The sequence below is a fragment of the Ambystoma mexicanum genome, chromosome 7p (genome assembly GCF_040938575.1).
Source record: "Ambystoma mexicanum isolate Mex_15411 chromosome 7p, UKY_AmexF1_1, whole genome shotgun sequence".
In the NCBI taxonomy this organism is placed as follows: Eukaryota; Metazoa; Chordata; class Amphibia; order Caudata; family Ambystomatidae; genus Ambystoma; species Ambystoma mexicanum.
This window is the reverse complement of record NC_090939.1, coordinates 669,406,114-669,427,847: the sequence shown is the minus strand read 5'-3', so window position 1 is coordinate 669,427,847 and position 21,734 is coordinate 669,406,114. Positions and strand designations below refer to the sequence as shown.

The window sequence follows — 21,734 nt, the reverse complement described above, 5'->3', positions numbered from 1 at the left end:
ATTTCTCTGAAAACGAGCGGCCACCCACCTAACTGCTTTACATATGTCTCTAGTAGACACTCATGCCTCTGTATCGTTTCATTTTCTGCCTTGTGATCAGTGGGATAAGCATGCATTCTGTCAAAAATATGGATTCAGGGCACTTGATCTGAACAGGAAACACCAGATTTCGTAAGCCCTCTACAAGTTAAACAATTGCATCACCGACAGAGACTGCTCCATATTGCGTTTTCATTCACTAAACCTACTCCTAGTCAGAAATGTTCAGATTTCAGAAGACTAACTTTTCAGAAACAAGACCTTCATATTCATCAGTGGAAAGGAGGGAAATAGGATGAATATTTAAGGTCTCTAATGAAGTAGAGGTCTATCTTGTAGGAGAGGCCAAACTCTGTTCACTCACAAATTAGCAGATCGGATTAAAATAACAGAATAAACTATGTAAGACCTATAAATAATCGGTGGCACCCAGCTGCTGCTGGAACACAAACATTAACAAATTAGCAAGAAAATATCCAGATTACACCTGCTTTTGCCTATCCAAGAAGAGAACGGGACTCTTATACAGTTTTTGCTGATTAGGTACACTGTTAAGGAAAGTTTAAGTTACTCCTTTAACTAGTGTTCTCCAGCATGGGTCTGGCATGGATTCACATGCTCATGAATATTCCCCGTCGTCAGGCTGGGAATCAATCACTGTCCTCTGGGTCATACTGCCCCCATCCAATGACAGTCCTCTCCCTAAGCCCTACCTTTGGCAGCAATCTTCCGATTTGGTAAGCACATAAAGTGGCAGTATGACCAAGAACAGCCGCAGAGGGATCGGAGTGGGGGGGTTCGCATGTGAATCCATGCTGGAGAGCAATAGTTACAGGTAAGTAACTTAAACCTTCTCCAGCATGGGGTCTAGCATGGATTCACATACTCATGAATAACAAATACACTTCAGTACACATTACCCAAGCACGGGGGGTGGCAAAGCTCAACAGATGCGATTAACACTTACCCCTGGAACAGACTCAACTCAAGCAAACAGGTTGCCTAGCACTGCTTAGCCGACTCTGGACTCCTCCCTGGAATCCCTGTTGACGCAGTAGAACTTCGTGAAGGTATGTGTGGACCTCCACGTAGAAGCCCTGCAGATGTTGAGCAAGGGCACACCAGAAACAAACACCATCACAGCGATCGCTCTGGTGGAGTGGGCTCTCAAACAGCCCGGCAGCGGCCAGTTCGCCAGCCGATGACAGTGCAGGATGCAGCCGGAGAGCCATCTTGAGATGGAAGCCTTGGACAAGGTCTTTCCCATGATTCACAGATCCAAAGTTCACAAACAATTGAGAAGTCTTTCCGAAACCTCCCTGTGCGTGCCACGTCAAGGCATGAGCAACGTCCAGCGAATGCAAGGCCCTCTCCACTGGCGACGAAGGTTTAGGGAAGAAAACAGGCAAAAACCAAAGGCTCGTTGAGGTGGAATTCCGATGGAACCTTCAGCAGTAAAGAGGGGAGTGTACGCAGTACAGCCTTCCGATTCGTGGAACGTCAGATATAGTTGCTTGCAGTATAGGGCCTGGATCTCACTCACACGTCTGGCAGAGGTGATGCTACAAGGAAAGCTGTTTTCCACGAGAGAAACTTGAGTGGGGCTCGATGCATAGGTTCGAAAGGTGCCCCCATGAGCCTTGTTAGAAGCAAGTCGAGTTCCCATGGCGGGGCAGTAGCCTTTACCAGCGGGAAAGATCAGAAAAGCCCCTTGAGGAACTCCTTGACGAGTCTGTGGGACCACAGCGAAGATCTTCCCGGAGACCTGGTGTAACGGGAGATGGCCGCCAGGTGTACCTTGATGGATGCGTGAGCCAGTCCAGCTCTTGCTAAGGAGAGCAAGTATGGCAGGATCTGTGGAGCCGTGACCCTCAGAGGGGTAATCTTGTGACCGGCACCACGTAGCAAAAATAGCTTCCACTTATGGTCGTAGCACTTTAGAGTCGACTACGCCATGGCTTTGTTGAGGACTTCCTTGCAGTTCGCCGGCAACTCATAACCTGCCAACTCTAAGGCTGCAGGAGCCATGCCTTCAGGTTCAGCGATCCTGGGTCGTGATGAAAGATTACACCTTCCTTTCTGGCAAACAGATCTGAAATTACCAGCAATTTGACTGGAGGCGACGCTGACAGGCTGAGTAGGTCCGGATGCCATATCTGCCTCGGCCACGCTGGGGTGAGGAGTATCATCTTGCATCGACAATGACCGAGTGTGTTGTTGATACATAGCAGGAGAGGAAACAGGGGAAGGCATACAGAAACATGCCTTCCAATGGGAAGGAAAACCCGTCCCCTAAGCTACTCGGCTGATGAAATCTGCTGGAAAATATCTGGCATTTGGAGTTCCACGCCGGGGCGAAAAGATCGATCCCGGGTCTGCCCCATTTGACGAACAGGCGGTCCACCTGATCCTAAGTTCCCACTTGTGGCAGGAGCTGAGGGAATCTGCGATGGTGTTCTTGATGTCTGCCAGGTAGAGGGGGGCGAGGAACATCCCCCGTCTGATGGCCTAGTGCCACAGGTATTGAGCTTCCTTGAAGAGCGCTGGAGACCAAGTGCCCCCTTGCTTCCTGATGTAGAGCATGGCAGTGGTGTTGTCCGTGAAGATCCTCACCACCTTGCCCTTCAGAGACGGTAGGAAAGACTTGAGGGCCCAGAACACTGCCCGTAGATACAGGATGTTAATGTGCAGCTCCTTCTCCTCTGGAAGCCACAGACATCTGGCATGCAGACGTCCGGTGTGAGCCCCCCTGCCTTCCAGAGAGGCGTCCATGGTGACAGTCTCATGGCAGGGTTTGAAATCCTGTTCCCTGGGCGATGTGGGAGCGCACCCCCCACCACTCTATCACCCGCCGGAACTCCTCGTTGAGAGGGATCCTGTCCCCATAACCTCTGGACACTTGCATCCAACGTGCATCCAAGAATTCCTGCAGTGGTTGCATATGCAACCTGCAGAGATGGACGTGGTAGATGCAGGATGACATCATGCCCAGCAGAGACTTTATGGCCCGTACCGTGGAAGTCTTTGCAGACGACAGTCATTGCACCTCCCCTTGAATGGCTGCAAGCCTCTCCTCTGAGGGCGATGCCAGGCAAGCCACTGTGTTGAGTCTGGTGCCGAGGAACAGTGCGTGGTGCGATGGAGTTAAGCAGAATTGTGGATAGTTCAGAGAATCCCAGCTCTGTCAGCAATCGGATGCGGTCTCCTTCGTGTGCTTGTCAGCCAGCTCTCGAGAGCGGGCGCATATCAGCCTATCGCCCAGGTTTGGGTCTACATGTATGCCCTACAGACACAGATGGGCTGCCAGCGGGGCCAGGCATTTAGTAAACACCCTTGGGGCCAATGTCAAGCCGAATGGTAGGGCCTTGAACTGGTAGTGCTGGCATTGCACCACAAACCGTAGGAACTTTCAATGTTTCTTGTGAATGGAGACATGGAAGTACGTGTCCTCCAGTTCCAACGACGTCAAGAAATCCCCCTCTTCCAGTTGGCCGAGTACATGTTGCAACGTGACCATAGTGAATTTTTGGGACTTCAGGTACTTGTCCAGGTGGCGTAAGTCCAGGATGGGTCTCCAACACCCAGTCTTCTTTCTTACTAGAAAATATCTGGGATAGACTTCGGAGCCCCAGAGCAGTTGGGGAGCGATCTCGATTGCCCCTTTCCGTAACATGGTTCGCACTTCTTCCAGGATTTGGCTAATGTCCTGTCGGGGAACTGGTGGAATACGAGGGCACCTGTGTTGGAACTCCAAGGTGTGCCCCTGGGCGAGAGTGTCTAGCACCCATCTGTTGGTGGTGATCATCTTCCACTCGCTGAGGAACATAGTCAGCCGGCCTCCCTCCAGAGTGCACGAGTGGGGGCCCGACATCTTGGCTGGTGCAGGCTTGCTTAGGCACCGGGGCCCTGACCTGCAGGCGACAGCGACGTAGGCATCTGCTACCGTAGGCCTGTGAGCGGCCCCTGTAGGCTACCTGTGTGGAGGATCAGGGAGGTTGCCTGTAAGATGTGGAGAAACATTTGGACGATCTGCTCACTTTTTCCCTAGAGGAGCGAAAAGAAGACGAGCAATGCTGCTGAAGGGTGCCAAGGGAACATGCCATTTCCTTATCTGTTTTTATGGCTTGGAGGGACTTGTCAACCGCCTTGCCAAACAGATTCTCGCTGTCCAAAGGCATGTCCAGCACGTTCGCATGAACATTCTGACGAACGTTTGTGGCCTTCAACCATCCCCGTCAACCAAGGCAGACTCCATTACCCCATCTGCCGGAAACCCGTATCGGCGATGTCCACTGCCACCGAGATGTCATGGTCCGACGCCACTTCCCCTCCTGAAAGAGCGAGTGCTTCCATTTTCTTGTTGTCAGGGAGGAACTCCAGGATCAGTCCCAGCTTGTACTACAGCACAACTCCCTGACCTACCGAGCAAAGATAGCCAGAGCCTTGGCCGCCTTGATTGTGGATGCCGCAGTGTAAATGACCTTCTTCCCAATGGCATCCATCTTCTTTCCCTCCCTGTCTGGGGGACCGGTGATGAGGCTGGGTTAGCCAAACGTGTCCTTGCGGCAGCCAACGCTACTGAGTCTTGCAATGGTTGAGACCTCAGGCACATGGGCGCGGAGTCTGGCACCCTGTACTTCTTCTCCAACCGGTCTCGCTTGGCTGGAGCCGTGCATGGGTTCTTCATGAGGGCCAGGCCCTCCTCCCAAATGTCGTCCAGAAAGGGTACTGCCATGATAGACTCCTCTTGGATTCTCGCCACTGATGCAAGAAACCCTCCTTTGTTTCCTCAGGCGCAAGCTGGTACAGCTCGTAGGCCCTGGAGATCATAGAATGGATTGATCCCACCTCGTCCGGTGGAAAAACTATGAGGTGCATCCAATTGTGGTGATTCATCGTCCGCCGGGATGAAATCCTCATCTTCGTCAGTTCCCGTAACCGTTTCCGTACCAGTGTCCATATCCTGTCCGCTGGAGGAGCCGGGCCCGAAGTGGTGGTGCAGGCTGATGCGCAGGCATTGGATGACACTTTCTCTTTTTACGTGGAGGCTGATCAGGAGCCTTCGGTGCCACAGGTGCCGGTGCCAACCTCTGTTGAATCTCTGTTACCAGGGCTTGGAGAGTCGAGAGAATGTCCACTTAAATGGCCCTTGGCTGAGGCTGGAGAGACTGAGCACTAGGCCCTGCCTAGCTGTCCTCGTCATCATTGTCCTCGTGGACTGCATGAATAGGACTCTTTCTCATAGTCATCCATAGATGAACTGTCCATGGGTTGAATGGTAACCTTGGAAAACTGTTTTGGGGCCTCCTCGCCCCCTTTCCACCCGAGGGTCTTGAACCCGGGACCTAGACCGGTGTCTTTACCCCGCCATGGGTACTTGCACGCTTCGCTGATGCCTCTGCGACCGTGTCTCGCTGTGGGGTAGGGACACCTTCTGCGCTGCAGGGGCCAGCCTCGTAAGATCAGCTCCTACCGCTGCCGTGGTCATCACCGTAGCCGTTGACGAAGCAGCAGACGAGGACTTTGGCAGAGCCTGTGGAGCCTGTTTGGGCTGCGCGACCTTCTTCTCCTCCTCTGGCTTAGGCCTGTCGGACTTCTCCTGCAACTTGGCTGGGGTGGATGACTTAATCTTTGAGGAGGAGCTCCATTGCCGGCTGGCTATGGAGGCGGCCGGACATGGTGATCGTGGCCTATCCAATTTATGACCTGCAATAGTGGCGAACCCGGTGGACTCAGACTTGCGACTCTTGGCCTCATCTTGGACCCCCACGATGGGGTGACCTCAAAGGACTTAAAAGCACTCTTCGGACCGGCCGGTTCTGGGTGAGGAATGCCCCTGCTCGGAGCACGGGGCAGAGGCCTTGCTTGAACTGAGCCATGCTGCCAGCCTGCTGTGCCCGTCTTTCATGTCTTCTTCCAGAAGCCCGTGCATACCTCACACTGCACCTCCATGTAGTCCCGGTGCAGGCAGTAAAGACACTGCAGATACTGATCTTCCACAAAGACATTCCATAGCCTGCATTTGGTGCAGGGCCTGAAGGGGGTCTTCCCTCCTTCTCTTCCAACATGGTCGGTTGGCGTGAAATAGGCCCAAGGTGGCCTTCTGGAAACTTTAACAAATCCTCGCCCTTGAGGGGCACAAAACTTCACCGACAACAGACCCACGTTGCCGGCCGATGAAGAAAAGAGCACACAGGCTGAAATTGAACTTTCTGCAAAAGAATCTGGAAAAACATACTAAATAGCTTGAAGAGCAAACTCGAAGACTCCCAACACTGAAGCGGGCGGTAAAAATCTGAAGATGGCTGCCACAGGCGGGGCTTAGAGAGAGAACTGTCATTGGATGGGGGCAGTATGACCCAGAGGACAGTGATTGGTTTAGAGGAAAAATGCAGTTATTAAGTGAAAGCGAAACTGTTTCTTTTACCGAGGATTCCCAGTCTGATGACTGGGAATATTTAGGAGCATGTGAATCCATTCCAGACCCCATGTTGGAGAAATCCCCACTCACACAACACCCAATTTAAGATTATCTGATGTAGCAGAGTCAAGCTGGTTAAAGAAACACAAACTGAAAAGGCATGTGTTTGGTGGACTTTTACAGTTTCATCTCAATCTTCCTATGGCACCATCTGATGCTGGATTCATTACTTCCCTATGCCTTTGAAATTCAGCCTACTTGAAATGTGACCCTATGGATCAACAAAATCAAAAAAGTTACTGAAAAGTAGACTGCTATGAAGGGAACAACCCTTGCCCCACCCCATGAGAGGTGGTGCAGGTGGTCATGAAGAGAAAATAAGTGATTGCATGCTCGAATACACCCCCCTTCAAGACCTCTAAATTGGAAAGAGAAAATGTTAAGCGCCAAGATAGCAGATTAGCGACCATGCTGCAAGAAGATCATCCCTTCGTCATGAACATGGTCAAGAGATCCAGAGTGTACAACAAACTGCTTTTGGTGGGATACTTTTGCCCCTCCTGTCCCCCCATTTTATTACAGTCAAGTAACATTTATACAGATGTAACACATTTTCCAACCCACGAATAGCAATTCTGGGTCTCTTAGCAGCGACTCTGGAGCATCATGGTATTTCCACCTACGTCAATGGCCTCTGTAACATTTTGAAGCTCCCTAGGAAAGGAAGATCACAGTGCAGAGTTATCATCCACGGTGGAAGCGTGAATGGCAGGTACTTTGGCGAGACGGTAATAGCGGAAAAGAAGGTGGCGCAGCTGATGTGAGCAGGAATTCATTTGGGACATTGGTGTAACAATTAGAGGCAGACGATGTGTGTAAAACACTGCAAACAACAAAGGAATAGCACGGACAGAGGAAGAGGCAGAACAGGTGGGATTGCACACAGCATCCCTCAACTGGCCAAGATTAGAACCGGGACTACGGAAACCAAACGTTGGCTGTCATCGCACAGTTGAGTGACCCGAAGGAAAAAAGCCAACATTCAGAGCCGATAAAATACTATGGGTGGGAGGCAGTAAAAAAAAAAAAAAAACACCAGCAACCGAAAATACACTGGGCTGAAGCAAATTCCAAAACCATATTAGGATAATCAGGAAATTAAGTTTTTGAGATGATGGTGGGCACTTGCTTGTGAGATAGGGTTGCTTCAAAAATGCTTTGCTGTACGCTGCGTCTGTCCATCAACTACATTTTCAGCTAACATAGTTGTGGGACAGAACACAGTGTTGTAAGGCTCAAGCAGCTATGACTCATTTCAAGAATTTCAGATTGTGCCCAAAACAAAAAAACAGCCTTCTCTGGAGTTCCATGCTTATGGGAGTAACATGATTTAAAAAATATGATCCTTAGTCGCTTAGTTTCTGATACTTAAGAGTTATTGCTGTCAGCAGTTTACAGCAAAGAGATGGCATTCCATACTGAATGCATTGAAGATAAAATAAACCCACAGAAGAGATAAGGAACACAGGCTAAAACCGGGCGTAGAATCCAAATCTGTATTTGATAAAGAGCCTGAATCCGAGGTAGGGTCTGGTCTGGAATATTAATCACACAGTAGATAATAAACCCTAGCCGAAAAGAATGCATAGTCATTGAGTGAGGCACAGCCACCAACACAGGATGCAAAATTTAAAAAGTTATGGAACCATTCATCTTTAAGCAGCCAGTGTTGCAAATCTCTTCACATTATCAACTGCACCGTGGGTTTTCACATGTTGTAGCACATCTTCTGCATATAAGGAAACCAAATTCTCTGACAAATGCAGACGGATACCCCCATGTCACTGGTATTCCCCTAGGTAGCAAGCCAAGGGCTTGACAGCCAATGCTTGTATCTGCTTAGATTCACATGCTATGCATAGGCCAACATCTACTGGAAGTTGCAGAGTATTACAGTTGTTGTTTTCGAAACTCGAAAAGGGACATTGACAGGGCGTGCCAGTAATACTATCCCTAGTGTGACGTCCACTGTACCCATGGTCCTTCATGAGTCGAGGTCGCTCAGATTGTTTTGTTCTGACAAGAGGTTGCATGAAGTGTAGCGTGACTACAGGTGTATCCAAGCAGATAGATAAAAGAAGCTCATATAACATCGATGCACCTTCTCTGAGGGGAGGAAGGGTGGGCACATGTGAATCTAGGCAGATACAAGTATCTGAAAAACGATTACAGCGAGTAATGTATCCCTTCTGAGGATTGTGGAATCTGCTTAGATCACATGCTATGCATAGATTAGCGAGCAGTGTTAGGAGAAGGAGGTGGGTCGTGAGAAGGAGCAGCAGCAAATAGATGTTTTAGAACCGCTTGTCCCACCTGTGTATCTGCTTTTGAATGGGTGTCAATGCAGTAGTGCTGAGTGAAAGTGTATACTGAGCTCCATGTAGCTGCTTTGCAAATGCTGTCTAAGGGCACATTCGCGATAAAAGCAAGAGTAGCTCCTGTGCTCTGTGTGGAGTGAGCTTCTGGTGTAAAAGGCAGTGTCTTGTTTGATAATGAATAGCATAATTGTATACATCTGACTATTCATCTGGAGATGACATTCTTGGAAATGCGGACTCCTTCTCTGCCTGGTGCTACGGAGACAAACAGCTGATCTGTTTTCCTAAGTGGCCTGGCCTAGTTTACATAGTATAGGACTGCCCTCCTCACATCCAGTGTGTGGCGTTTTACTGCGGCTGAGCTATTTGGATTCTGAAAGAAAGCCGGAAGCTCAATTGATTGGTTCACGTGGAATTTGGAAATGAATTTAGGGGACAATCAGTACGTAAAACCAATTTATCTTTATGGATAATAAAGAAAGGGGCCTGTACTGACAATACTTGACATTCACTAACTTTTCTTATGGAGGTAATAGGCACTAAGAGGGCAGTCTTGTATGTCAGGTGTTTAAGACTTGACTTATGCATAGGCTCGAATGGGGGCCCCATGAGCTTTGCTAGTACTACATTGAGATCCCATCCTGGCGGTGGGTTGGAAATTGGAGGGTGGAGTCTTTTTACTTCCTCCATGAATGCCTTAATAACTGGAATTTTCCACCACGATACTTTACTTTGAGAGGTGGTATGAGCTGATAAGGCCGCCAAGTGGACCTTTATAGTGTTGAATACTAACCCCCAAAATAACAAGTGGAACAGATCATTTAGAATGTGTGAAGGAGTACATTCTATGGGGTTTATTTGTTTTGACTGGCACCAAATTACAAATCTCATCCACTTGTCTAGTTTTTGGCTTTCGTGCCTCTTTGAGGATATCCATACACCGCTGTGGTAGATTAAGGTGTCCAAACTATGACTTCAGGACCCATGCTGCCAAGTTCATTGAGTGTGGTTGTGGTGCACTGTTCCCCCATGTTGGGTTAACAGGTTGGTTTGGGACGGGAGTTTGATGGGATCCCACATCGCCAGTTTGTGCAGATGTGGAGATCATGGTTGTCTCGCCCACATGGGAGCAACTAGGATGAGCGTCATCTGTTCTCTGTGCATTTTGTTCACTATCCTGCTCATTAATGGAGTCGGGGGGGGGGGGGGGGTGGTGTGGGGGGGGGGGGTTTAAGCATAAGCAAATTTCCCAGACCAGTTCATCCATAGGGCGTTCCCCTTGGAGTCTGGCTGGGGCAACCTAGATGCAAAGTCTTGGCATTGCTTGTTTTCTCCTGTAGCGAGCAAGTCTTGTGTGGGGTAACCCCATTGAGAGAAGATGTGGCATACGACGCTTGAGTCTAGTTGTCACTTGTGTTCCTCTGGTAGAGGGTCTCTGCTCAGAGAGTCTGCTAGAGTGTTGAGTACCCTTGAACATGTTGGGAGGGATAGGGATATCCCCCGTCTGAGTGCCCATTTCCATATTTTCTGCGCCAACTTGGACAGACTTGGAGAGTGTGTGCCCTCGTTTGTTGATGTAGAACATCGCAGTTGTGCTGTCTGTTAGCATTTGAACCAACTGGTTTGTTAGTTGCGCTTTGAATGCTTGAAGGGCTTTGAATACTGCTAGTAGTTCCAGCAGGTTGATATGGCTCTGACGTGCTGCGAGTCCACGGACCATGTGCTGTGTGGTGAAGGTAATGAGCCCCCCCACCCGGAGAGTGTTGAGAGAATCGCTTGCGCTTCCGGATCGTTGACGTGGTTCCCCTTTTAACAGATTTTCTCTCGACCACCAGCGTAGGTTTTGAACTAGAGTTGGTGAACCAACCACTAGATCGTCCCACTGACCACTTGCCTGAGACCACTGTTTCGCCAACCAGGGGTTCTGGAACCGCTTCAACATGGTGTTCCAAGTCATCCCACTTATGGCAGCCATAACTAGATAGGAGGGTAGAGTTATTTGCAATTTTAGCACGATATGCCGCTGAGGATTCAACCTTTCTTCCGAAAGTGTAGATTTTTTAAAAACTTTCTTTGGTGGGGCTCCAGTCGATGCCAGAGGAGTACCAGCCCTCTTCCTAGTAGTTGCGACGACAAGTGAGTCAGGTTTTAGCTGACCTCTAATATACATTGGGTCTGGGGGCGCTGGCCCAAATAATTGTTCAATTCTAGGGTTAACAGCCCATGTGAGTTTAGGGGTAAGTAAGGAGGGCTGTATATGTCTTTGCATAGACTGCAAGAGTGGAATAAACGAAGTGGCAGACTTCTTGTCGCCAAGAATGTCCTCCACAAAGTCCTGGTCTCCTTGTGCCTCTTGGGTGTCAATACTGAAATGTTGGGCAACCTTCAGCTGCAGTTTGTTGTAATAGAGCCCATTATCTGAGTGAATCGGCTTCATGCTGATCTTGGTGGTCAGGTGACTGGATGACATAAATGTAGTCATCGTCGTCATCGTAGTACTGGCCCTGACTGTATTGCTCTCCCTGGTCTCCCTGAGAGCCGCTGTCATGCAACCCAGAGGGAACGATAACATACAAGTCCTGAGAGGGGTCTTGATGAATGGAGGCCTGGGGGCCTAGGGCGGATGTGCTTAGTTGTGGGTCAAGACATGGTTTCTTGGCAGGGGGGGTTGATGTTTTGCAGCCCCTGACTGGGAGGCGTCAATTTCTTCTGGGTGCTTATCCATGAAGTCAACAAAGCATTACATCCTCTTCATAATTTTGTTGAATTGTTCAGGGGATTCACTCATAGGAGGCTGGGAAACCTGTGGGGGTAGAGGTGATTTGGGAGCGTGTCTGATCTTTGTGAAGCATAGCCCCTCTGAGTGTATCCACAGGGGAGGAGGATCCCACAACTGGGCAACTAGAGGCCTGGGAGAGACAAAGGCGTCGAAGATTTAACTTTTTTCAGTGACCTTGTCTTTAAAACGGTAGCAGGGACATGTTTTTCAATCAGTTCCTGCATTTTCGGCATATGTTTGGGGGATGCTGATGCGCCTTTTCCTGCCTGTTTTTGGGCAGGTGAAAGGGGAGCTTTTTTGTGCGCTGTGTCTGAACCGACCTTGGAGGCAAGTTTCGGAGGCCTGTCATGAGGCGAAGGCCTAAGCGATGGTCCAGAGGACAGGGAAGATTTAGAGGATTTTTCCGCGGACACCGCATGGGCTTCGACAGTCGACGATTTTGTCCAATCTCAGCAAGGGGTTGTGTGCTTGGTGTGTTTGGATGTGTGTGTAGTATGCCCACCAGGTGTTGTCTCCGTCACAGAGCTGCAGCCGGCTTAGTGGGGTCGGGGGCCCGCACATGGGGTTCCAACAAACCCTGGTTGCCTTGGCATTACTATGGCACCAATACTGCCCTCGCTGGATTCCCCCGTCACGTCGATGGAGGGTTTGGCCTGCATGGCGTGGACCGTCTAGTGTTTGGTCTGGCGGCCTTTAAGAGTTTTCAGACAGAAAAGTTTGCAGGACTTGTAAAGCTTTTCTGGGTGGTCCCTAGGGAGACAGTAATTGCACACTCGGTGCATGTCATTCCACATGAACTTCCTACAATCTTAGGGACCTTGACGCGTGAAGGACCATGAGTACAATACATGTCACACTAGGGATAATATTACTAACATGCCCTGTTGATGTCCGTTTTTCGACTTTCGAAAACAAATCTTGTAATACTCCGAGGCTACCACTAGATGTCGGACTATGGAGAGCATGGTATCACAAGCCTCAGAAATATATACACACAGTCAAGTGTAAAGAATCATGTAACTTTACAACTGGAATGAAGGGTTTTAGCAAAAGTGGCATGCGCCTAGTGTTGTTAAAGAGGCATGCACACTCATGCAGAGTTATTTTCATAATATGAAGAGGGACCAGATGTAGGTAGAAACCAAAGGCGCTCCTCAATGCTGGGATTAAGAGGGGTCTTACACACTGTGATGACCTTCGCAGCGCCTCTCGGGTGGGTAAAGGAAGAGAGGGAAAGAACGGGAGGGGAGTTTGGAGAAGTAGCTCATTTGGGGATGGCTGGAGAAGCGAGCTGAAGCATAAGGCAGGAGGGGACAAAAGGCCGGAGGAGAGACCAAGGGGGCTACAGGAGAGGGGGAGGAGGTGACTGAGAAGCTGGCAATTCCTACAGTGATTCCTGATGAAGTGGTGTTGAAGAGAGATGAGAAGGTGGCACTTGATACAGAGAGCCCCGAGGAGGAAGTGGTGAATGGCAATAGGTAGGTGATACTATATACAGGGGTGCATAAGGAGGATGTGAGGAATAAGGCAGTGAAAAGGAAGAAGGTGATTTAAGAAGATGGTGAGTAAGAAAAAGATGCGGAGGGAAGAAACAAAAAAAAAACAGGTTGGAGCGATGTGAAGGGTGAGACCAAAAGAGAAGAGAGGAGAAAGATCAGGTGGCAAAGAATAGATGCCTGAGAAAGAGACTAAGAATGAAAGAGGAGGAGGTTGATAACAGTGAAGAGAAAGGGGCTTGTTAGACCCTGAACAGTTTAAGGTTTACTGTGCAGAGGCAATCAGGAAAGATGAACCTGGGAGGAGTGGAGGTATAAGGACATGGCCAAGCATCAAAGAGGTACAGGTGAATCATATGGGCAGAGAGAAAGAGCAGAAGGGAAAAAGACAGTCCACGAGGTAGGAGCTTTTGGCGAGACATGGAGCGAGAACGAGCCAGTGGGCCACAGAGCCAGGATCCTGAAACAGGGAGTTGGTGTGTGGCCAGGTGATCCTTCCTGTCTGGCAAGCTACCACCCGATCTCCATTATTACTGGGCAAACTCTTGGAAAAGTTGGCCATCTCCCAGCTCAATCTTCACACTGAATCTGTTGGCTGTCTCCATGACCATCAGCCTGGCTTCAGAGCAGCCAGAGGCACGGAAAATGCTCTCCTGAACACCTGTGAAGATCTGCTCACTAATCTTGATTCTAGCCTTCCTTCTGTTCCCATCCTCTTTCCTCTGCTTTTGACACCGTCAATCATGCCATCCTGATCAATCGTCTCTTTGAGAACCCAGGCATCACGGATCAGGTCCTGGCTTGGTTGACCTACTTCCACAGAGACCGTCCCACCCAGGTCCAACTTGGGTCCTTTCTCTCCACATGCAGTGTTCCCCAGGGCTCTAACCTCTCACCCTGGCTCTTCAATGTCTACCTGCCCCTCTAGGCCACCTTATCTCTACCTTCCCCTCTAACTTTCAGTGTTATGCGGATGACACTCTGCTCTCCTTCAGGCTACCCACATACTTCTCTACTCGCTCAGTCATTCCTGACTGTTTATCCGCGATTCAGGAGTGGTGCGCTTTCAACGATCTCTGCCTTAATGCCAGTAAGACGGAGATCCTCCTCATTGGGACCCCTGCTCCTGCTTTCCCCCTCTCATTCTGGCCGCCCTCCTTGGGCCCTCTTCCTCCGCCTTCCTGTGAGGCTAAAAACATTGGTGTCATCTTCGACTCCACTCTCTCCTCTCCTCACATCATGGACCTTGCTAGGTAGACTACCTACCAGCTGCACCTCTTCAGAGGTATTCTTCCTTTCTTCACTTTACCCCAGAAGCTCGCTGTCTCCAGAGCCTTGGTTCTCTCTAAGCTGGACTACTGCATAAAGCCTCTTTCTCAATCTTCCTGCCTCTACTCTCTGCCCTCTGCAAGACTTGTCCTTGGCCTCAAGCCCAGGGACCGTATCTCTCCAGCCCTGAAATCTCTCCACTGGCTCCTGGTGGCTACAAGATCAAGACCCTCTGCATCGTCCAGAAGGCTTTCTGGGGTAAGGGCCCAGACTACTTCCAACTCGCTCTACCTAAACACCTTCCTCCTCAAGCCCTTCGCTCAGCCACCTCCAACTCTGAGGGTCAGGCGTTTCTCCAAGCAGAGAGTGGGGGGTAGATCTCTCTCCTCTGCAGGTGCCTCCCTCTGGAATGGCCTCCCTGCCCCTCTGACACTTGAGCCGGACCACTTGACGATCTGGAAGCAGCTCATGACCTTCCTTTTCGCTTCTGCCTTTTCTCTCTCTCTCCCCCGCCGACCAAACTGTATGCTGCGCTGACAGGTTGCCTGGCTACCCTCAGAGTCGGATATCAGGCTCCTCTGACCAGTAGTCCCTGCACTGCCTCCAGGCCTACCGCGCACTTAGGGGCTGTATCTGGAATCCTACAGTCCCCTACCTCCTTGCAGTTACCTAGAGTTGCGCTACCATGGCTGCGTTTACTCAGAGCACTGCAGCCCTGATTGCACTTCCCCTCTCCATCCTCCCTGCACTTTTTGCATATCGCACTTGCACGATCTGAATGACAAGGCCTATTGCGCATAGAAACACTTGTGTACAGGCGTGTTATAAATGAGTCATATCATATCAAGTAAGGAGCTAGAAGTCTTAGGTTGGCATCCTATCTGCTCACGATTTTTGGTTCCAAAACAAGGCTGCTTCCAGTCCAGCATAACTCCGGAGTGGAGACATAGCGGAAGGACATTCCCCCTGTACTCCAGCTAATCAAGAAAACACCAAGATCTGGAAATAAAAGAGTGTGATTCTTCCCAAAAACAGACTGGATAGGGGGGAACGCAGAAAAATATCAGGATTCATGAGAGATGTTTTACGTGGCGTTCTTTACGTTTGGTTTTGATCAACCGGCACATAGCTCCAGAAATAGGGCTCGTTAAGCCCCAGAGAATAGCAGGAACCATGCTTAATGAGAACTGATACAACCTTTGCTTTGGCCCTTTTGGATCTTCCAGAGAAACAGATTCTAGAGTTGACCCCAGAAACTGGTCACAGCTTGGTAAACAAATGGACTCGCGCAGATTTTCTGTAAAGATTCTTGGCCCTGGGAGACCTGACTTTATTTCTCCTCCCGTAAGAAACTAACAAAGGAGGAATCATCTCGCCTGGCCTATGTTGGGATCCTTATCTACTTTTTGACACCACCTAAACTCAATTGGCACGTGCGCCGAATGGTAGTTGTAGGCTAATCCAACAAGTGGTTGGAACGGAAATGACTCTGGTTTGCATAAAGCGAGATTTATAAATACAACTATATTGTGTTTTGTGGACCATTGATAGTGCTGAGAGCACAACTTTGAGGCAGATTCCACTTTTTCCTCTTTTTGTATGTAGTTCAGTTATGGCTATGGTTTAAACATGTCAAAACAATCCCAAATATGAATATGTGAAATGTCTACTTTAATTGAAAAACACTCTTCCCAAGAAGTGAAGATGGCTTACCACAACTTGGTGATCTTTGATACTCTGGAAAGGATCAAAGAGCCCTCTTTACGAAAGCTATATGATGAATGCATCTTTATTGGGCCTGGAGTATTGCCTAGTCATATTCGTAGCTAGGGGAAGGATGCTCAGACAAAACCGGAGGTAGAAGCATTTACAAAGAAGGGTTTAACCTGGTCTAAGTGATATATGGGATACATTACTCACCGTAATCGTATTTCTGATGCTTGTATCTGCTTAGATTCACATGCTGTGCATAGGCCGACATCTAGTGGAAGCTGCGGAGTATTACAGTTTGTTTTTCGAAAGTCGAAAATGGGCGTCGACACAGGCGTGCCAGTAATACTATCCCTAGTGTGACGTCCACTGTACCCAAGATCCCTCACGCGTCTAGGATCCTCAGATTGTATTTTTTCTGACATGAGGAAGCATGAGGAGTAGCGTGAGTACAGATAATCCAAGCAGATAGACAGAAAGGTAAGACTACTAGTAATCATGCGCCTTCTCTCGGAGGGGAGGAAGGGTGGGTCGCATGTGAATCTAAGCAGATACAAGCATCAGAAATACGATTACGGTGAGTAATGTATCCCTTCTGAGGCTTGTGGAATCTGCTTAGATCACATGCTGTGCATAGATTAGCGAGCAGTACCAGAAGAAGGAGGTGGGATGTGAGAAGGGTCATGAGCAAACAGGTGTCTTAGAACCGCTTGTCCCACTTGTGTATCTGTCTTGGAATGAGTGTCAATGCAGTAATGCTGAGTAAAAGTGTGAATAGAGCTCCAAGTAGCTGCTTTGCAAATGGTGTCGAGGGGAACATTTGCAATGAAAGCCAGAGTGGCACCAATGCCTCTAGTAGAGTGGGCCCTTGGCGTAAAAGGCAGAGTCTTTTCAGAAAGAGAGTAACACAGCTGTATACAGTTGATAATCCACTTCGAGATAGCGCCCTTAGAGACGCGATCCCCCTCTCTGCCTGTAGCTACGGAGACAAACAGTTGATCTGTTTTCCTTAGCGGTCTGGTTTTATTTACATAGTATAGGACCGCCCTACGCACATCTAGGGTGTGTAGTTTCACCTCAGCCGAGCTTTGCGGGTTTTGGAAGAAAGCCGGAAGCTCGATGGACTGGTTTACATGGAACTTGGATATGAATTTAGGTGAGAACCTAGGGTGTGTGCGTAAAACCAGTTTGTCCTTGTGGATAGTAAAGAAAGGATCCTGCACTGACAGAGCCTGAATTTCACTGACCCTTCTTATGGGGGTAATGGCTACTAAGAAGGCCGTTTTATAAGTCAGGTGTTTGAGACTACTTTTATGCATGGGTTCGAATGGGGGTCCCATGAGCTTAGCTAGCACCACGTTGAGGTCCCATCCTGGCGGTGGGTTCGAAATAGGAGGGTGAAGTCTTTACTCCTTCCATGAAGGCTTTAACCACTGGTACTTTCCACCACGAGACCTTGTTATGGGATGTGGTGTAAGCCGAGAGGGCTGCCAGGTGTACTTTCAGCGAGTTAAAAACCAACCCTGCATCCAGCAGGTGGAGCATGTATGTCACAACGTTGGAAGGAGTGCAATCAACCGGGTTGATTTGTTTATTCTGGCACCAGATAACAAATCTTTTCCACTTATCAAAGTAACAGTGCCTTGTATTTGGTTTCCTGGACTCCTTTAGAATGTCCATACACCTCTGTGGTAATTTGAGATGTCCAAACTCTATGACTTCAGGAGCCATGCTGCTAGGTTCATAGAGTTGGGTTCCTGATGCACTGTTTGACCCTGTTGCTGGGACAGTAGGTTGTACCAGGCTGGGAGTCTGATGGGTTCGCACACCGCCATCCTGCGTAGGTGTGGAAACCATGGTTGTCTCGCCCACATGGGAGCAACTAGGATGAGCGTCATCGATTCCTTGTTCATCTTGTACACCACCTTCCTGATGAGAGGAGTTGGTGGAAAAGCGTACGCAAACATCCTTGACCAGTTCATCCACAGGGCATTCCCTTGGGAGTCCGGCTGGGGGAACCTGGATGCAAATCCTGGGCATGGTTTGTTTTCGCTTGTGGCGAATAGGTCTATAGTGGGGAAACCCCACTGAGAGAAGAGATCTTCTACTACGTCTCTGTGAAGGACCCATTCGTGTTCTTCTGGGAGGGAGTCTCTGCTTAGAGCATCCGCTAGGGAATTGAGCTCCCCTGGAACATGTTGCGATGACAGGAAGATGTTCCGTCTGAGTGCCCATATCCATATTTTCTGGGCAAGCTTGGACAGATTTGGCGAACGAGTCCCCCCTTGCTTGTTCAGATAGAACATGGCTGTCATGCTGTCCGTCCTGATCTGCACCGACAAGTTCAGTAGATGGGGCTCGAACGCCTTTAGCGCTCGGAATACTGCCAGAAGCTCTAGCAGATTGATGTGGTTCTTGGCTACTGAGTGAGACAAGAGACCCTGAGCTGTGTGGTGGAGATGGTGAGCTCCCCACCCAGTCAGGCATGCATCTGTAGTCACCACGGCTTGTACTTCGGGATCGTAAAAGGGTTTCCCCTTTGCGAGATTCTCTCTTGTCCACCAGTGTAGGCTCTGTACGAGTGTTGGCGAAACGACCACTAGATCGTCCCACTGACCACTTGCCTGAGACCACTGTTTCGCCAACCATTCCTGCATGGGACGCATGCGCAGACGCGCGTGGGGGACCAGGTAAATGCATGACGCCATCATGCCCAGTAACCGCATAGCTTTGCGTACTGTTATCTGTTGACCTGACTGATAATGCGGAATTTGCATAAGTATATTCCGAATTCTCTCTTCCGAAGGGAAGGTCAATCCTTTCTGAGTATCTAGGATAGCTCCTAGAAACTGTTTTGAGGTGCTTGGCACCAGACTTGACTTTTTCTCGTTGATAGAGAAGCCTAATTCGTGGAGGAGGTCGATAGTCCTCTGAATGTTTGACCTGCAAATTCCTGGGGTTTCCCCCGTTATGAGCCAGTCGTCCAGATAAGGGTACACCGGGATTGCCTCCCTGCGTAGGTGTGCAGCTGCCACCGCCAGTACCTTGGTGAATAACCTTGGTGCTGAAGCTATCCCGAAGGGCAGTACCTTGAATTGGTAGTGGCGACTGTCCACCTTGAAGCGCAAGTACTTTCTGTGCGCTGGGAGCATGGAAATATGAAAATAAGCATCTTTCATATCCAAGGTTGCCATGTAATCCCCCTTTTTTAGGAGGGGGATTACCTCTTGTAGCGTGGTCATACGGAATTTTTGGGGCTTGACATACTTGTTGGCAGGCCGTAAATCCAATACTGGGCGCATTGTCAAATCTTTCTTTGGCACAAGGAAGTAAGTTGAATAGATACCCTTGTTTACCTGGTGTCCTGGGACGAGTTCTATTGCGTCCTTTTCTAGCAGAATGGCGATCTCCTCGAGAAGGATCCTTTGATGCTCTAGGGAGTGCACTCTTTGTCGTGGAGGATGGTTCCGGGGACGCTGCAGTAGTTCTATACAATATCCTGCGGATACTGTTGACAGCACCCATCTGTCTGAGGTGATCCCTTCCCAAGCCTGGGTGAAGGTGGAAATGCGTCCCCCTACTGGGGTTGCGTGACAAGGGACCCTGAACTGAGCGTCACTGTTTTGGTGGAGGCGTGCCGCCTCCCTTGTTGGGGCTGCCTCTGCCTCTTCCACGACCTCTCTTGTTACCCCTGCCGTAACTCTGGGTAGACTGCTGGTTGTTATTCCATTGTGTACCCTGTCCCTGGGCATAGTTGCCTCTTTGTGAATTTTGGCCGCGTGGGCGACGAAAATTACTGTTCCCCCTCTGGTTAGGGGGTTTGTTGGTAAGCTGGCCAAGGGATTTGAGAGTCTCATATTCATCTTTGGCATTTTTAAGTGCGTCTTCGACCGCTTTCCCAAACAATAGGTCGGGTTCCACTGGCTTGTCTATTAAAGAAGCCTGGGTTTCTGTCTTGAATCCCGACTGCCGTAACCACGCATGTCTCTTGATAACAGTACCTTCTGCTATCAATCTCCCTGCGTTGTCAGCGGCGTCGAAAGTTGCTTTTAAAATGCAACCAGACACGGCTCTCCCCTCTGCCGAGATCCGAGCCAGCTGGCCCTTTAACGGTTCTGGAGCAGAGGCAATGAGCGCCGCGACTTCTTCCCATTGATGGCAGTTGTAACTAGCCAACAGGGTGGTGGAATTCGCAATCCTTGCTTGGTAGGCGGACGTTGAGGCTACCTTCCTGCCAAACCCGTAAAGTTTTTTGCTCTCCTTGTCGGGAGGAGCTTCCGATGAAGATAAGGGCGTGCCAGCCCTTTTTCTAGTGTTGGTAACCACTAGGGAATCTGGTTTAAGATGTCCCCTTATATACAGAGGGTCAGACTGGGCTGCCCGGAAAATCTTTTCAATTCTGGGGTTGACAGCTTTGGTGAGGTTAGGATTCACCAGGGAAGGAACTATTCTTCGTTGGATGGATTTGAGGATAGGGATGGTCTGAGCGACCGGTCTCCTCTCTCCTACAAACTCCTCCGCGAAGTCCCTTTCCTCCTGTACACCGTGGGTGTCGATGTGGAAATGTTCCGCTGCTCGAGCGAGAACCTCGTTAAGGAGGGGCTGGTTATCAACTGGAGAGTCGGTAACTGGGGCTTCGCTTTGTACTGGGGAATCTAATCTGAAAATTTCCTGCTCATCTTCTCCCTCCTCCAGGTCCTCATCCTCTGCATAGTAATCTGTCCCGGTTTGTTCTTCCATAATTTCAAACTCCTGGTCCTCTTCAGGGAAAACTTGTCCCTGGTAACTGGGGAGTGGATTAGAATATGGAGTGGAGTAAGGCTGAACCTCGAAGGGTTCAGGTCTTTCGAACCGGGGCTTTTTACTTAGCGGGATAGGATCGGAGGAGCCTGAGGGTGTGGCCCCTTGAGGGTTATATGAAAGAAAATATTCTGGGTTCTTATCATAAAAATCAGCCAAGGAAGACATCCTAGACATAACCCTGTCTATGTCTTCACTGGACCATTCCCTGGAACAGGGTATTACTTTAGTAGGTGATGATTTATGGGACTTTTCAAGGGTAGACTTGTGTTTGCTTGTCTGCCTAGGGTGAGAGGATGGCTTTACAGGAGTGGAAGGCTGTGCTTTCCGCTGTTTCCCCCCCTCCCCGTGCGTGGAAAAATGTTTTCCCTGTCCCTTGGAGGCCCCAGAGATTTTCGACGCCTGGCGCCGAGGGTCTGGAGAGGTATCTGTGTGCTTCGGGCGTGGGGCCTCACTGGTGTTAACCGCGGTCTCGGTATCTTGGAGCGCGGCCTGGGGGTGGAAGTCGTCTTCGTCTCCCGACGATCGAACTTCCGTTAATGTGTGTAGCGAGGCACTCTTGGCAAGAGTGGATGATTGCCTTGCGTCGTGAGGTGATCTCGATCGAGAGCGCCCAGAGGACACCGAGTCGGACCGTTCTTTTTGTGCCTCTTTCCGGGAAGTCGACGAGGTCCGGTTGGTCTTAGTGTGTTTAGTGTGTGTTAGGTGTGTAGCGCTTGCGTCGCCGGGGGTCTTCCCCATAGCCGCCCTGCCGGACGACCTTCCGAGGTCGGGGACCTGCGCTCGCCGGCTGTCTTTCGACGCCATAATGCCCTCGCCGTCCGAAAGTACGGCGTCGCTGC

The 21,734-nt window shown here is 49.6% G+C and overlaps 1 protein-coding gene across 8 annotated transcripts in view; it reads right to left on the bottom strand.

Annotated features, from left to right (window-relative positions):
• The window catches only part of NAXD (NAD(P)HX dehydratase), a 454,387-nt gene that overhangs the window by 19,446 nt on the left and 413,207 nt on the right, over positions 1 to 21,734 (bottom strand). The window lies entirely within an intron of this gene.